A 16,801-nucleotide genomic window follows, 5' to 3' on the forward strand; every position below is an offset into this window, starting at 1 on the left:
CTGATAATAAACATGCTTCAAGTGTCAACACAAAGGTTGGTGAGTTCATAGTTTTAATATTACACATAATCAGTATATCAATGTGGATTACAAAAGTTCAGTTGTTTCTTTCAAAACATTTATCAATATGTTTTACATAAAAGGTGGAACACAAGATTTCAGTTGTTTCTTTCGAAACGTTTATCAAAATATTCTACGAGATTGAGCACCCTGGTAACTAAACTTTAACGTTTATATAATTTGTACCCTTTGTATAATCATCTTAATAATACACGCAAACCAACATGTACGCTTCTCAAATAGCATACGTCCGTTAAAAGGCTAGCGCTACTAGCTCGGAAGGGGATGCCAAGCCCTATGGATCCATATATAACTACTCGCGCCCACCAGTTCTTATAACCGGCAGTTACTAGTTACCAAAGTTAACGGATTTTCGGTTTAAACTCAGTGTAGAATTTAGTATGTACTTGTGTCCATTTTGTAAAATAGTTTATAAAACAGCGCATGTATTCTCAGCCCAAAAATATATGTAAAAAGGGAGCAAATGAACTCACTGTTTAATATTGATATACAATATTGCAGGAAAGCAAGTAGACGCATCGGAGATGATAAACACGAGGTTTGATTCATAAAAATATCCCCGAACATTACCCATAACCTCCTTGGCAATAACCCATAATTTCCTTAGCTCTAGCTCGCTCGGAAACTTGTTTTGAAAATTACTTGGACAGCACTCCGTCTTAATATTTTATGTACATTATTATTTTTGTATCGCAAAAAATAATAATACTAATAATAAAAATAATAAGATTAATAATAATCTTATTAATAATAATAATAATAATAATAATAATAATAATAATAATAATAATAATAATAATAAATAAATAAAATAAATACGGAGTAATATGTATATTTGTGTATGTGTGTGTGATTATCATCGAACAGAAATCATGCAATTTATAGTACCTGACCAGATATTTGGCCTCATGCGATCGCATGAGTTTAATTTGATATGGCCATGCGATCGCATGGCCAGCTGTACCTGGTCACAATGTTTTAACTTTTTGTTTGTCGACATAATTAAATAAATATAAATATAATATATATAATTTATATAATTAATTATATATTATATTAAATTCACGTGCATAGTTGACTTGTAATTTTTGTTCCGATAAGTCGTACGTCATCACTCGACTTATGTCCCGGTTCCGGTTTCTCGAACGCATTTTCGTACGCTTAGAAAACTTGCATTTTACATTTCGTGACTCGTACCTTTGTTAAAATATAGCCTTAAATTATCCCTAAACTATACCACTCAAAGTATATCTTAAACTTTCGAGTATTTTGGTCCTTTACTTCTATAAATCATCGTCTCGTTATTTGTTAAAATACATTTTAAAATAGTGTTTTACTGTAGCAAAGTTACTATAGCAAAGTCAATTTTTTACTGTAGCAAATAGTGATTTTCGAAAACACTGTAGCATTTTGGGTACTGTAGCAATTTGAAAATACTGTAGCAAATTAGTGTTTTACTGGTTCATCTTAAACGTTTTAGTTAACTTATCTAAATATCAATCGAATCAATAATCGAATGTTACTATCGATTAATAAATAACTTGAAATCATATATATTCAATTAGATATATAAACCAATAAGTTTAATGCACAATATCATTTTCATAACACTTTGTTACGTTTTCAAGTTATAGCATATGTATCTATTTACATATAATTGTTCGCGAATCGTTAAGAACAATCGAAGAGTAATTGAATAGTCTAAAATTTTGATATTCAACTTCATAGATTTTGCTTATCGTGTCGGAAACGTTAAAGATTAAGTTTAAATTTAGTCGAAATTTTCGGGTCATCACAGTACCTACCCGTTAAAGAAATTTCGTCCCGAAATTTAAGTGAGGTCGTCATGGCTAACAATAAAAATGTTTTCATGACGAATTATGAGTTATTAAACAGAATTTTATTACCGTTGAATAATATGGATAAAACAATCCAATTACTCGAAGCGTATGAGGGAAGTTATCGTAATAGAGTGAAATGGAGAATAGAGATTCGTCTTATTTCTTGATGTATTAACGATTGATTTCCGGAATTTAAGAAATAGTAAATCTTCATAATCTAAATAAGATTTGATTCTTCGGAATTTGCGGAAATTAGGATTTTCTTTGATTAAATGTGTAATCTACCTCGATTGCTATGTCTGATATTTCGCTATAAATTGACCTCTTCCATCTCATTATTTTCACCATCCCTACTTTCTTCCCTAATTAAAACATTCAAAAGATTGTGAAAATGCTCAATCCAGTTCTGGTTCTTGTCCTAATATTGACGTTTGCCACAATCATCCTTCTTTTCCAGCTCCCACCAGAAGAATCTGTTTATTTCTATTATGCTCTAAGGATTATTGTATTTATCATTCTCCCATGTCTTTATATTGCTATACGCATTGATATACACGGTTTGTAATTTCGGGTTTGTTATCGGGCTTTATATTCTCCATTATATTTCAGAGCTTTGTCCCTTCGTTTCTTCTTCTTGCGATTAAGCATCTCTTGTAATGGTCCAGAATTCGCATATATAAATTTCGGAATGAACATTGTTAATGTTCTAGGAAGGAAATGATAATGGCACGATTTTGATTTGTTAAATTACCAGAATACCCTGGAAAGACCGAATCATCAAGAAATATTTTCTTGATATTTTAGAGATTAAATAGGATACAAGAGTCGTGTAATATGGCACATGATGACGTTATGATCTGTGAATCATTACATTCCATTAGAAACTCAGCATGACTTACTGTAATATAATCACGTTGATCAAGTGTCATTATATTATACTAACTCATGCTTCAGTTCCCAACATTACTTCAAAACATCCATTTTTTTTATTTATTTTTTTTTCCTAATTTTTCAGATTTTAGAAACTAAAATAGTTTCTTTTATAATGTAACACAGATAGTGCGAAGAGATGAATAATTTCAGATGATAATAGTTATGAAGATATCTTCAGAAATATCGAAGATATTTATAATGAAAGATATTATAATATCTTAGAATTTCTAATATCGAAGGATGATGAAGAAGATTTGTTCGTAACGGATTTTGAGTCAGGAGCAAGGTATTCGTTAATGACTTCGGTAGATACTGAATCATTTGTATTCTTTGAAGGCAGGTTTAGTCTTTGTTATTTGTCCACAGCCTCCTTCATAGTTTGCTCAATTCGTTTTTCAGTACCAAATTTTCTCTTTTTCTTAGCTTTACCACCATACTATTCTTTATCATCAAACTTTTGACTGTTAAGGTCGTTTACAGTTTTTGCTGCTTCATCAGCATCTTTTCAAAATTCGGAGAACTAGTTTCGCAGTTTGGGTGTTTTCCAGAAACTTCACATTCGAAGTATGTAAGTCTAGAAGTTGGATGTTATCTATATATAACTGTTGTCGTAGAAAATGCTGCGAGATTCAAAATACTGATTGTTAATTCCAGGTGGTTGGTATGGCAATTACCGTTACAAGATGTGGATGAGTACATGATAGGGTTTCAATGAGTATAAGGATTTTTCAGAGGATCAAGGATCAATGAAGTTGTTGGTAAATTTACTGCAAATGTGGTGGAGCATAAAAGGTTCCCCGGTAACAAAAACGTATATACCAAAGTTTCAAGTCTGAAAGGTTATCGTTGACTGGTTGAATGGTTGATAATACTGGATACTTTGAAAAGGAACTGCAAGGTTATTTTCAGTAATAATAATGCCGAAGGATTTATCACAGATACGTGTTAAAGTTTTACTTAGGTTTCGAGAGCTTTTCAGATGTATGATTATAAGTACAAATCTTTCTTCTCGTAGATATCGTGTAGTTGGTTTGTCTTCTCGTTTGTTCATTAGTTGAAGTGTTTTCAAGAATTTCGATGGGTTTGAACGCAAAATGTAATCATATGATGTTCTAGTACAGTTCTGAATTCAAAGCATGGTTTTCGAAACATGGTTTTGAAAGATGTAGGAATCTAAGAGTGATGTTTTCCGTTTAATCTTGACTTGGATTCTGATCTTATCGAAATCAGAATATGAAATTGAATGAAAATGGTTATTCTGTGATTAACAGATACGTATATCTGTAGGTTCGAGCAGTATAGTTAATGATTGTTGAATCAGAATTGAAGAATGTATAGTGTAACATATTAATGTGGAATTTATATATTTCTAGGGTATTACCTACCCATTAAAATATTCTCATCATTAATAGTTTGTACAAAAGGATTTTCAATTATAATCTTTATGAAAATATATGTATGTATATTTCCTTCAGATGTAATATAGATTTAATGAGTTATTAAACTCATTTGGTTTTCGGTTGGAACTAGAAACGAATAATCTCTTCTATATTAAAGATTACATAATCGTCGCAGGATATTTCTCCAATGAAGTTATGAATCAATACTTCATCGTTTATGGTTATTAGTATTCTTCGGTGCCTACGGTGCGTATGAGGTTGATACTCGTGGAACAGATTGTGAGGTTGAGGTTTGCGGTGCGGATGTTGTTGTTGGTGGTACTGGTACTGTTGTTGGTTGTGATGCTGGTACTGGTGGTGCTATCGGTGCTGCCTGTGATGCCTGCAAATTGTGCATCATATTCTCCAAAGCCACAACTCGAGCACAAAGCTCGTTAACTTCTTCTATTATTCCGGGATGATTGGCGGTTGGTACGAGAGGATAAATAAAGTTTAAAATTCTGGTTATCATATCATCGTTGCGAGATATCCTAGAAATGAGGGTGAAGATAGTGTTTCGAACGGGTTCGCCGGTAAGTGCCTCAGGTTCCTCACTAAGAGGTGAATTCGGTTGGTGGAAAGGATCGCCTTCCTCTTGTCTCCATTGATTAAGTTGATTACGAACCCATCCCCAATTCATCCAGAATTGGTGATGACTGATTGGTTGATTCATTCCGGTTACACTGCTTTCGGAACTCAGGTGGAAATCCATATCGGAATCCGAAGAACTCGAATTACTTGCAGAATTCATCTTACACGGTTAGATAAAGAATTTTCGATGTGAAATGATTTTCGGATATCGGATGATATTCTAATTACATAGAATACCTTTATATAGTACAAAGGTTCCGCAAATTACGGAGAAACTTTCGGAAACTGTCAAGTAAAGGTAACAGTAACAGATACGCTAAGATATTCATTTTGTCTATACACTAGTCATGCAATCCATGCAATAAGGTGTGTCTAGACTACAAATGATAAGCAGGTAATTTTCCACACAAGGAATGATAAGCAGGTAATTTCTAACAAGAAATTATAAGCAACAACTTTTATCATGCAGACATGGTCGAAGTCCAGACTCACTAATGTATCCTAACAATAACCGATTAGACACACTAATGCAAATTCTGGTTTGCTAAGATCAACGCTCTGATACCAACTGTGACGATCGCTCCAAATCCATATGGACGAACACGTCATTCATCGATTTCATCGCGAGGTTTTGACCTCTATGTGATACGTTTTGTAACATTGCATTCGTTTGTAAAGGTATTTCATAAATGAATATATAAATTCCAAGTTTTTAACATCTGATGATTCCTACGTATAGACCATCACCATTTAAATGGTTTACAATAATACATCTGTTGACAATACAGTCAAAATAAGGTACATGGTAATGGTTTGGTGAATGCAAGTTTCTTGTATACAGCATGTATGACTCCAAGCACATAACTTGTACCACGTATAAGCAAACAGCGGGAGACTTTTAGAAACCTGAGAATAAACATGCTTCAAGTGTGAACACAAAGGTTGGTGAGTTCACAGTTTTAATATTACACATAATCAGTATATCAATGTGGATTACAAAAGTTCAGTTGTTTCTTTCAAAACGTTTATCAATATGTTTTACATAAAAGGTGGACCACAAGATTTCAGTTGTTTCTTCCGAAATGTTTATCAAAATATTCTACGAGATTGAGCACCCTGGTAACTAAACTTTAACGTTTATATAATTTGTACCCTTTGTATAATCATCTTAATAATACACGCAAACCAACTTGTACGCTTCTCAAATAGCATATGTCCGTTAAAAGGCTAGCGCTACTAGCTCGGACGAGGATGTCAAGCCCTATGGATCCATATACAACTACTCGCGCCCACCAGTTCTTATAATCGACAGTTACTAGTTACCAAAGTTAAAGGATTTTCGGTTTAAACTCAGTGTAGAATTTAGTATGTACTTGTGTCCATTTTGTAAAATAGTTTATAAAACAGCGCATGTATTCTCAGTCCAAAAATATATGTAAAAAGGGAGCAAATGAACTCACTGTTTAATATTGATATACAATATTGCAGGAAAGCAAGTAGACGCATCGGAGATGATAAACACGAGGTTTGATTCACAAAAATATCCCCGAACATTACCCATAACCTCCTTGGCAATAATCCATAATTTCCTTAGCTCTAGCTCGCTCGGAAACTTGTTTTGAAAATTACTTGGACAGCACTCTGTCTTAATATTTTATGTACATTATTATTTTTGTATCGCAAAAAATAATAATACTAATAATAAAAATAATAAGATTAATAATAAAAAATAAAAAATAATAATAAAAATTAATAAGATTAATAAGATTAATAATAATCTTATTAATAACAATAATAATAATAATAATAATAATAAATAAAATAAATACGGAGTAATATGTATATTTGTGTGTGTGTGTGTGTGTGTGATTATCATCGAACAGAAATCGTGCAATTTATAGTACCTGACCAGATATTTGGCCTCATGCGATCGCATGGCCAGCTGTACCTGGTCACAATGTTTTAACTTTTTGTTTGTCGACATAATTAAATAAATATAAATATAATATATATAATATATATAATTAATTATATATTATATTAAATTCACGTGCATAGTTGACTTGTAATTTTTGTTCCGATAAGTCATACGTCATCACTCGACTTATGTCCCGGTTCCGGTTTCTCGAACGCATTTTCGTACGCTTAGAAAACTTGCATTTTACATTTCGTGACTCGTACCTTTGTTAAAATATAGCCTTAAATTATCCCTAAACTATACCACTCAAAGTATATCTTAAACTTTCGAGTATTTTGGTCCTTTACTTCTATAAATTATCGTCTCGTTATTTGTTAAAATACATTTTAAAATAGTGTTTTACTGTAGCAAAGTTACTATAGCAAAGTCAATTTTTACTGTAGCAAATAGTGATTTTTGAAAACACTGTAGCATTTTGGGTACTGTAGCAATTTGAAAATACTGTAGCAAATTAGTGTTTTACTGGTTCATCTTAAACGTTTTAGTTAACTTATCTAAATATCAATCGAATCAATAATCGAATGTTACTATCGTTTAATAAATAACTTGAAATCATATATATTCAATTAGATATATAAACCAATAAGTTTAATGCACAGTATCATTTTCATAACACTTTGTTACGTTTTCAAGTTATAGCATATGTATCTATTTACATATAATTGTTCGCGAATCGTTGAGAACAATCGAAGAGTAATTGAATAGTCTAAAATTTTGAGATTCAACTTCATAGATTTTGCTTATCGTGTCGGAAACGTTAAAGATTAAGTTTAAATTTAGTCGAAATTTCCGGGTCATCACAAATTCTGTCATAATAGTCTTGGTTAATCCCGAGACAATATAATATAATCTTGATTAATTGAGAAAATAGATATACAATACGTCTGATAAATCGGGACACATGTACACAATACGTCGAATTAATTCTGAGACAACAGTTTGTACAATGGGTCACGATTGAGTCTTAGGCAATACGTATACAATACGTCGATTAATTCTAAGATTATATATTGGACCATTGCACTATTGGACTATTGGACTATATTTGAACTACTAACTGTGGACTACTAACATTGGACAATTAAAAAGTATTAAAATATTGATTATAACATATGAAACTAAACATTTCTTCAAGTTTGCCACTTGATTTCATCGTAAACATCATATAAATCTTGACGATTACAATCAGCATTCAATCATCTAAAAACAAAATCTTCTTGAAACACCTCGGATTGATAACCAATGATTCAGATGTAGTAATATTAAATGCAGAGGAAACAGCAAAATTGTAGATGGTCTTAATGGCCAAAAGTTTGACGATAAAGAATGGGGTGTTGGGAACGCTCGATAGAAAATTTGGTACTGAAAAACGGATTGAGCAAACCATGAAGGAGACTAAGGACAAATACAAGGATCAAACCCTATATTCAAAGAATCCGAATAATTCTGTATCCACTGAAATCTCTAGAGAATATCTTGCTCCGTATTCATGTTAAATCTTGCGGAAAATCTTTCTTCATTAACCTTCGATCTTAGAAATTCTGAAAATATCATCATAAATATCTTCGATATTTCTGAGGATATTTTCATAACTATTCGTGTCCGAAATTATCTATCTCTTTGTGCTATCTATATTACATCATAAAGGAAACTGTTTTAGTTTCTCTATTCTGTAAGAATTCAAATTTAAATTATGAATGATTTCTGCAGAAGTGTTGGGAATTGAAGCATGAATTAGTATAATATAATGGCGCCTGGCCAACGTGATTATATTACAGTAAGTCATACTGAATTCCTAATGAAACATGATGATTCACAGACTATACCGTCATCATGTGCCATGTTACACAACTCTTTCATTCTGCTTAACTTCTGAACATATCAAGAAAATATATTCTTGATAGTTCTATCCTCAGTAATTCTGGTAATTTGACAAAACAAATCGTGCTATTATGTTCTTTCTTATTTAGAACATTAAGTTCATTCGAAACTCCATACTTACGAATTCTGGACCATTACTCGCTTTACTTAAGGTCGGTAAGAGAATAAAAAGGCAAAGAGCTCCGAAATATAAGGGAAGATATAAAGCTCGATAACAACACGGAAATTACAAACCGTGTACATTAATACGAATAACAATATAAAGACACGGGAGTATGATAAATACAATAACCCCAAGAGCATAGTAGAAGTAAACATATTCCTCGGGTGGTAGTTGAAATAGAAGAATGACAAATACGATAGTTAGGAAAATATCAAGGATTAGAACTGGATTAAGCATTTTCACAATCTTTTGGATGTATGAACTGAGAAAGAAAGTGTAGGAATGGTGAGAATAATGGAACGGAATAATTTAATTTATAAGAAATGTCAGACGTAGCAATCGAGACAGATAACCGCATTTATTTAAAGAGATCCTAATTTCCTTAAATTCCCAAGAAATCAGATCTTATTCAGATTACGAAGATTTTCTTTAATTCCTTAAATTCCGAAAATCCACCGTGACTACGTCAAAAGTTAAATCTCTATCTCAATCTTTTGTGACAGCTTCACTCGTACGCTTCATCTAATCGAATCATCTTATTAATCAATAATGGTGAAACTCTATTTATCAACTCATATTCGTCATGAAAACATTTTTATTGTTAGCCATGACGACCTCACTCAAATTTCCGGACGAAATTTCTTTAACGGGTAGGTACTGTGATGACCCGAAAAATTTCGACTAATTTTAAATCAAACTCTCGATACGATTAACACGATAAGCAAAGTTTGTTAGGTTGAGTCTCAAAAATTTTGAACTGTTTCATTTATTCAATTGACCTTCGACCATTCCCGACGATTCACGAACAACTAATTATAATAGATATTTACATATTTAGTTATATATATATATATATATATATATATATATATATATATATATATATATATATATATATATATATATATATATATATATATATATATATATTAATTTGAAATGTTATATGATTCAATTATTGGAATTTATTATCTGAAATAAAATAAAATATGATATTATAATAATTTTTATTTAAAACATAACTATATATAAATAAAGTATATTAAAAATAAATATTAAATGATTGTAATACTCGTTGGACGTTTCAATTATTATTTAGAGAAGTTTAATTCAAACTTATATGATTTTAAGATAAACGGTGATCCGAAAATGAGTTCTATAAATTTTAGGCTTATTAAAAATGTATTTAGGATATAGTTATTAAATTTTAACACTTTTTATATTTTACCCAGAATCGAGCGAGACATTTGATGTAATTTTTATTTAATATATTAATGACCGAATTTTATCCCATAACGACTGAAATAAATAAAGGAATTTAATTTAAAAATTTGGGATTTTTCTGAGAACTTTTAGTCCGCCACTGAGTAACCACGGAGTACAAAATAATAGTCCGTGAAAACTGTCAGTAGATGAAGTTAAGAAGTAGGCTGCTTTACTGTTTTATAATGAAATCATTCTATACACGTTTTAATTATTTGGGACTCGGGAGATATTAACTATTATTATTATTATTATTATTATTATTATTATTATTATTATTATTATTATTATTATTATTATTATTATTATATTATTTATATTACTGTGTTTGTTTTAATCACTACCAATATCTAAATTATATATATACATACACTGCATATGTGATTACGCATATCACTACTTCCTTGCTCGATCAAACTTCCTTCACCATCTCAACCTTCTACCATTTTGAAACACCCATATCAACCACCATCATCACCTTAACACCACAACAAACCTCTCGACCACCTAACCACCATGAGTCAATATGGTTCCAACATCACCTTTGATCACCTCTTCACCATAAACAAACTTCACAACCTTTTCTGTTCAAACACACCCTCGTTATTCTTTCCCTTGCAACCGCAACCGCTTGTTACAAGCTACTATTGGTTATAAATTTTTTTATCAACACCATCCGAACCATCATACATGTTACTGTATTCTTTTCTACTTCATATGATCACCACCTTAAACCCATTTAAACCTCCAAACCACTATTGTTACTCGTAATTACTATACGAACTACATACACCTTATCGCCACCCTAGCAACACATTGACCACCTCATCACTATCGACCTCTAACACCACTATCCTCCACCCTAACCGTCGAAACCACCATTGAAACCCATCATTTCTTCCCTGTGAATGGTTTGAACTACAACCATACACCACCCACACACCACCTTTACTATCGGGCATATATACATATATATCTTTATTGTTTTTGTTGTTGTTTCAATCGAACCATCGTGCAACTACTGTCCTGTTTATGTTTTCGCTACTCGACACCCATTTAACCGTCAAGACCACCATGAACCACCCAACAATCACCTACATCCGCCACCATACACAACCACCACCATCTCGTTTCAAGTTTTTTTTTTCTCTTTCTTTGTTGTTTTTGTTTTCAGCGGATAACCACCGCTGCAAATATTGAACCGCCACCATCAACTTTCACGACTCAACACCTCCTCTATTTTTTTTTCTGATACAAGCGAGCCACAAACACCCTCAAGTAAACCGTCGTTGCTGCTGTTAACTAGTTCCTTCCGTTGGGAATTTTATCAAAGTGAAAAGGATGGTTTTTGTGCACTTTATAGAAGTTGCCACTTGAAGATATTGAAGTGCATTATAAAAAAAATAATAAAAATAAAAATCGGGACACTTGTTGTAATTGTGGGACAAACTAAACCAATATGGCTGACAAAAGGGAAATCATTTTTATTTTTGGTTGTGTAATGAATATATTCGATGGGCCGAGTTATGTTACAAGATTTTTTTTATCGGACCAAGTCTCTTTCCTATTTTGGGCTTGAGTTATTTATTGATTGGGTAGGTATTTTCAGTTGGGCCGTATATATAGCATGATTTTTATTTGGGCCGTGAACATAGCTACTTGGACTATTCGGTTTTATTGTAAACATATGTGAGATGTTTCAAGAATGAAAACAGTGGAGCAATTGGTTAGTGGTGTTTGGTTTAACTAAGGGGTCGCGGGTTCGATCCCTGACTGTGACATTCTTTTTAGAAAAAGAAGGAGAAGAAATAGGGAAAAACAGAATATTATGGGTTAAATAAAATTAAGTATGATTATGCAACAGAAAAACAAAAATGGAGGAATGGTTAAGGATGTTATCGGGTTAGCGGGAGGTCTCGAGTTCGAGCCGGTCTGGGGCATTTTTTTTGGGAAAGCCTTTTAAAACCTTTAAGGTAGTATATTATTATTATTATTATTATTATTATTATTATTATTATTATTATTATTATTATTATTATTATTATTATTATTATTATTATTACTATACTAATACAAATATTATACCTATTATTATTATTATTATTATTATCATTAAAATGAGTATTAGGACTATCATTACTATTATTATTATTATTACTATTATTATTAGTATTATCATTAAAATTATCATTTTTTTAAATTATTATTATTAACAAAAGTATTTTTATTAAAATTATAATTTTCATTATTATTATAAGTATTATCATTATTAACATTATTATTATTGCAACAAAAATTATTTATGTAAAATATATTTATTACATATCTATACTAATATTACATACTTGTATGTTCTTAAACAAAATGTTACTTTTATATAATAAAAATTAAGTGATACACAAAATATAAAAATATTATACATTACAGAATATTTTAAACACTAATATGTAATAATTGTAATAAATAATATATGAATTATTAATATAACAAGTATATTAATATTTATACATAAACTCGTCTAAAAATTATTATATGTGTTAATATATATATAAATGATATAGGTTCGTGAATAGAAGGCCAAACCCTGCAATTGTCCAGTTCAGTCGTATGCATATTTTACTACAAAATATCGTATCGTGAGTTTCATTTGCTCCCTTTTTAATTGCTTTTGCAATATATATTTTTGGGCTGAGAATACATGCTATATTTTATAAATATTTTACGAAATAGAGACAAGTACTTAAAAACGATATTCTGCGGATTGATGTGCTAGGTAATTTAGTTACATGTTATAAGAGCATGTAAGCGCGAATCCTAAAGATAGATCTATCGGGTTTGACACCCCCATCCTGTAGGCTGCACTAGACGTTAGAGCTAGTGGGCGGATGTTTAGTACTTCGAGGATTATTTATTAACACCGGTGTACGTTTCCATCTTTGCGAATATGATATATACTATATTATTGTTATGGTTGGTTACTGAAGCCTCAACATAAGCAGAATGGTTTTATACACTGCAGTGTATCTATATTTATGAAACTGAAATCTTGTGGTCTATTACTATTACTGAAATCATTATTTATGATAAACCTATGAACTTACCAATCTTTTGGTTGACACTTTTAAGCATGTTTATTCTCAGGTACGAAAGAAATCTTTCGCTGTGCATTTGCTCATTTTAAAGACATTACTTGGAGTTATTCATGGCATATTTCAAAAGACATTGCATTCATGTCGTTTGAGTTCAAAAAGATGTTTATTAAGTCAATGACAGATTAGTCATTCATATTATGAAATCATATATCATTTGTATCGAAAAGTTATATTTTGAAATGAGTTGTATTTTAAACGAATGCAATGTTTGTAAAACTTATCATATAGAGGTCAGTACCTCGCAATGAAACCAGATGTTATTGTATTCGTCCAGATGGATTAGGACGGGTCACGACAACATAGAATATTATAGATGTAGCGAGTAATTAATGGTACATCGTGGCATATTAATAATATGAACCCATTATTATAAAAGCCTTTTCTTCTTATTAGCATTTTATAATTATTTCTAGGGTATTACCTATCCGTTAAAGTTCATACTTAATAGCTTAGTACAACAATTAACTACTACCATCCAAATAATATTCTATCATGAAAAACTAATGCATTATCATTTCACGCTTTATTCTTCAATGCATTATGGTACAACAATACAATACCACTTATTCACATAAATTTATTATACATAAAACATATGTAGGATAAAGTAAAGCACACTAGATAATATTATACAATGCGTGAAGTGATGTCGTAGTGGAAATGGCTTTAAAAACGGCGAGGCCTCTTGTTATCAGGTACTGGCATAACGCTTATTCGAGCGGTACGTTTATATCTTGGTCGGGGTTCTGAGGTACTTGATACCTCAATAGAGTTGGTAAGACAAAGATGATTAGGGGTAGAAATGTCAGGAGCACTTTGTACAACAAATGCTTTATTAATTTCCAGATTTGGAAATTTTGGTTTGGTGACTACAGGTTCCTTTCCCTTTTTAATCTCTTTCTCAGTAATCTCTTTTACTTCCTCCTCCTCCTCAGGATCGTTTTCAGGTTCTTTCACTTCCGGTTCTTCCGGAAATTGTGAATCTTCCCAGAATGTGTCCTCTTTCGGGTCTTCATCATCATCAGACAAATTGATGGTCGATACTTTTGCTGAAGATTTGGACTCGATTTCGGAGTCGCTGAAAGTGAATACTAATTCGAAGCTAGATGCAGACATCTATCATATAATAACTAGTGCGTTAGTAATATACGACATAACATTTACATGTTAAAATATTCAATTTTCGACCCAAAAATGATAAGCACTGGTTTTCAAAACAGACGCGGTCAAAGTCCAGACTCACTAATGCATCCTAACAAACACCGGTTAGACACACTGATGATGTAGCGTGAGGGTACGAAATAGTATTATTTTTACTAGGAAATACTACAAAATATGACACAAGTTTTATTAATTTACGGATGGGATATACCTAAACCTTGCTACAACACTATAGGCAGTGTACCTAATCGTAGAGTAGTGTAGTTTTTAGTAAGTCCGGTTCGTTCCACAGGGAGCTGGTGATACTTACTATATTTTTAATAACTATATTTATACAAAATATATATAATTATATAAGTAGTAATATTATTATAAAAGGGGGGTTTTACCGTTTAATGACCGGTTTGTCGATTCTATATTTTAAGCGCAAAGATAAATGACGATAATTAAAGTGCGTAAAATAATGACAATAAATAAAATGACAGTAAATAAAATTGCGAGTAATAAAATGATAGTAAATAAAGATACGATGAGAAATACAATAAAAGAATTATGCTTATTTAAACTTCCGTAATCATGATGTTTGACGTGTTGATTTTAATTTATTACCATGGGTTAATTGTCCTTTGTCCTGGTTTATTTGATACGTCTATCTGGTTTTTGTCCATAATAGTCCATCGGTCATAAATATAAAGTGCGAGTGTCCTCGTCAAATTACCCTTATACCCGAAGTCAAATATTCCAACTAATTAAGGATTTAAACTGTGACGCAGTTATCACTTCTGTCAACAATTACACCAGTTATCACTGTATGTAATCCACCCCTATTTTGATTAGATATGAATATTAATTTACCCACTTGATCAGTTTGAATAATCAATTACCCAACCCGAATAATTAATTAAATGATTATAATAGATTCCATATGAACGTCACTAAATAGGACAACCATAATCATTATTAATTATTAGGATAATTAATTTGAAGATAGGTTTGACAGACTCCAATGAGTTGTCACTCAATTAGACAATACCCCCCATCTATTAATAGTTAATAGTCTAATTTCCACAAGTGTCGGTCTTTTGCCCAAACCTTAATTATGGTACAAAATCCAATAACCCCGTCTTAATATTTAGTCAAACATCACGATTACTTCGGTATTAAATAAGCATAATAACGATTTAGCTACTAGACATTAAATTAAAAAGGAAAGACATAACTTACAGTGGGTATTAATATCGTAGTATTACACGGGCAGAGTCTTGACTTAAAACCCGTAAATCATTTGTTACAATACTAAACTAAATCATAATTATTAAAATTATAATTAAAATTATAATTATTTATTTATGTTATATGTTTACAGAGAAGGAAAAGAAAAAGATGTGTTTGAGTTCATGCATAAACTGCCTTTTTATAGGCATTTGGCCAGATTTTTACTGCCATGCGACTCGCATGGGTTTATGCCTATTTGCCATGCGACTCGCATGGCCACGCTGGACAGCTCACATATTTTTTGTCTTCTTGTTTGTCGACATATTTATTAAATATATATAAAATATAAATAATTTTAATAATTATTTATATATTATATTATATTTATGTGCATAGTAGACTAGATATTTTTGGTCCATTGCGTCGGGCGTTTCTTCTTGGCTCGGGTCCCGGTTCCGGATTATCGGACGTCCTTTCGTACTATTTTATATCGTGTACTTTGCGTTCCGCAACTTGTACTCTTGTCATTTTTAGACATTTCTCATCAATAAATTGAACCTTTTGAATTGTATCTTGTACATTTGAGCTTTTTGGACGTTTTGGTCTTTCAAATCTTCGTTTTTGTCTTTAAATCTTCATTTTCGAGCGATTTGCGTCTTTCGTCTTCGCACTTATTTATTTAACTATTACAACTAAAAATAAGGAAATTACATTTAAAAACTTTACATATTGGAACGATATTGCTACTAAATATATGTTCATTTGGAACACTATCAAATATCCCCACACTTGAGCGTTGCTTGTCCTCAAGCAATACAGAACTTGAAATAAAAACATACATGAATCACTTTTTTATTCATCACATTTTGTACATCAGTGATTTTGATATAGCGGTATAAACAATGACAGTAATGATGGTTAAAGGTGGGTGTGTCATCCACAGTTGCCTTGGGTTTAGGTCAACGACACTTGCAATCAAATAGCCGATTTACTTTCGGTTTCCAAAGCAAAGTGCACATTTGAAAGGCGGTTTACAGTCCCACATGACTATGAAAATGTAGATCCTTAAGGAAATTGGATCTTTATGAAAAACATTTGATCTT

Source organism: Rutidosis leptorrhynchoides, chromosome 4 (genome assembly GCF_046630445.1).
Source record: "Rutidosis leptorrhynchoides isolate AG116_Rl617_1_P2 chromosome 4, CSIRO_AGI_Rlap_v1, whole genome shotgun sequence".
Classification (NCBI taxonomy): domain Eukaryota; kingdom Viridiplantae; phylum Streptophyta; class Magnoliopsida; order Asterales; family Asteraceae; genus Rutidosis; species Rutidosis leptorrhynchoides.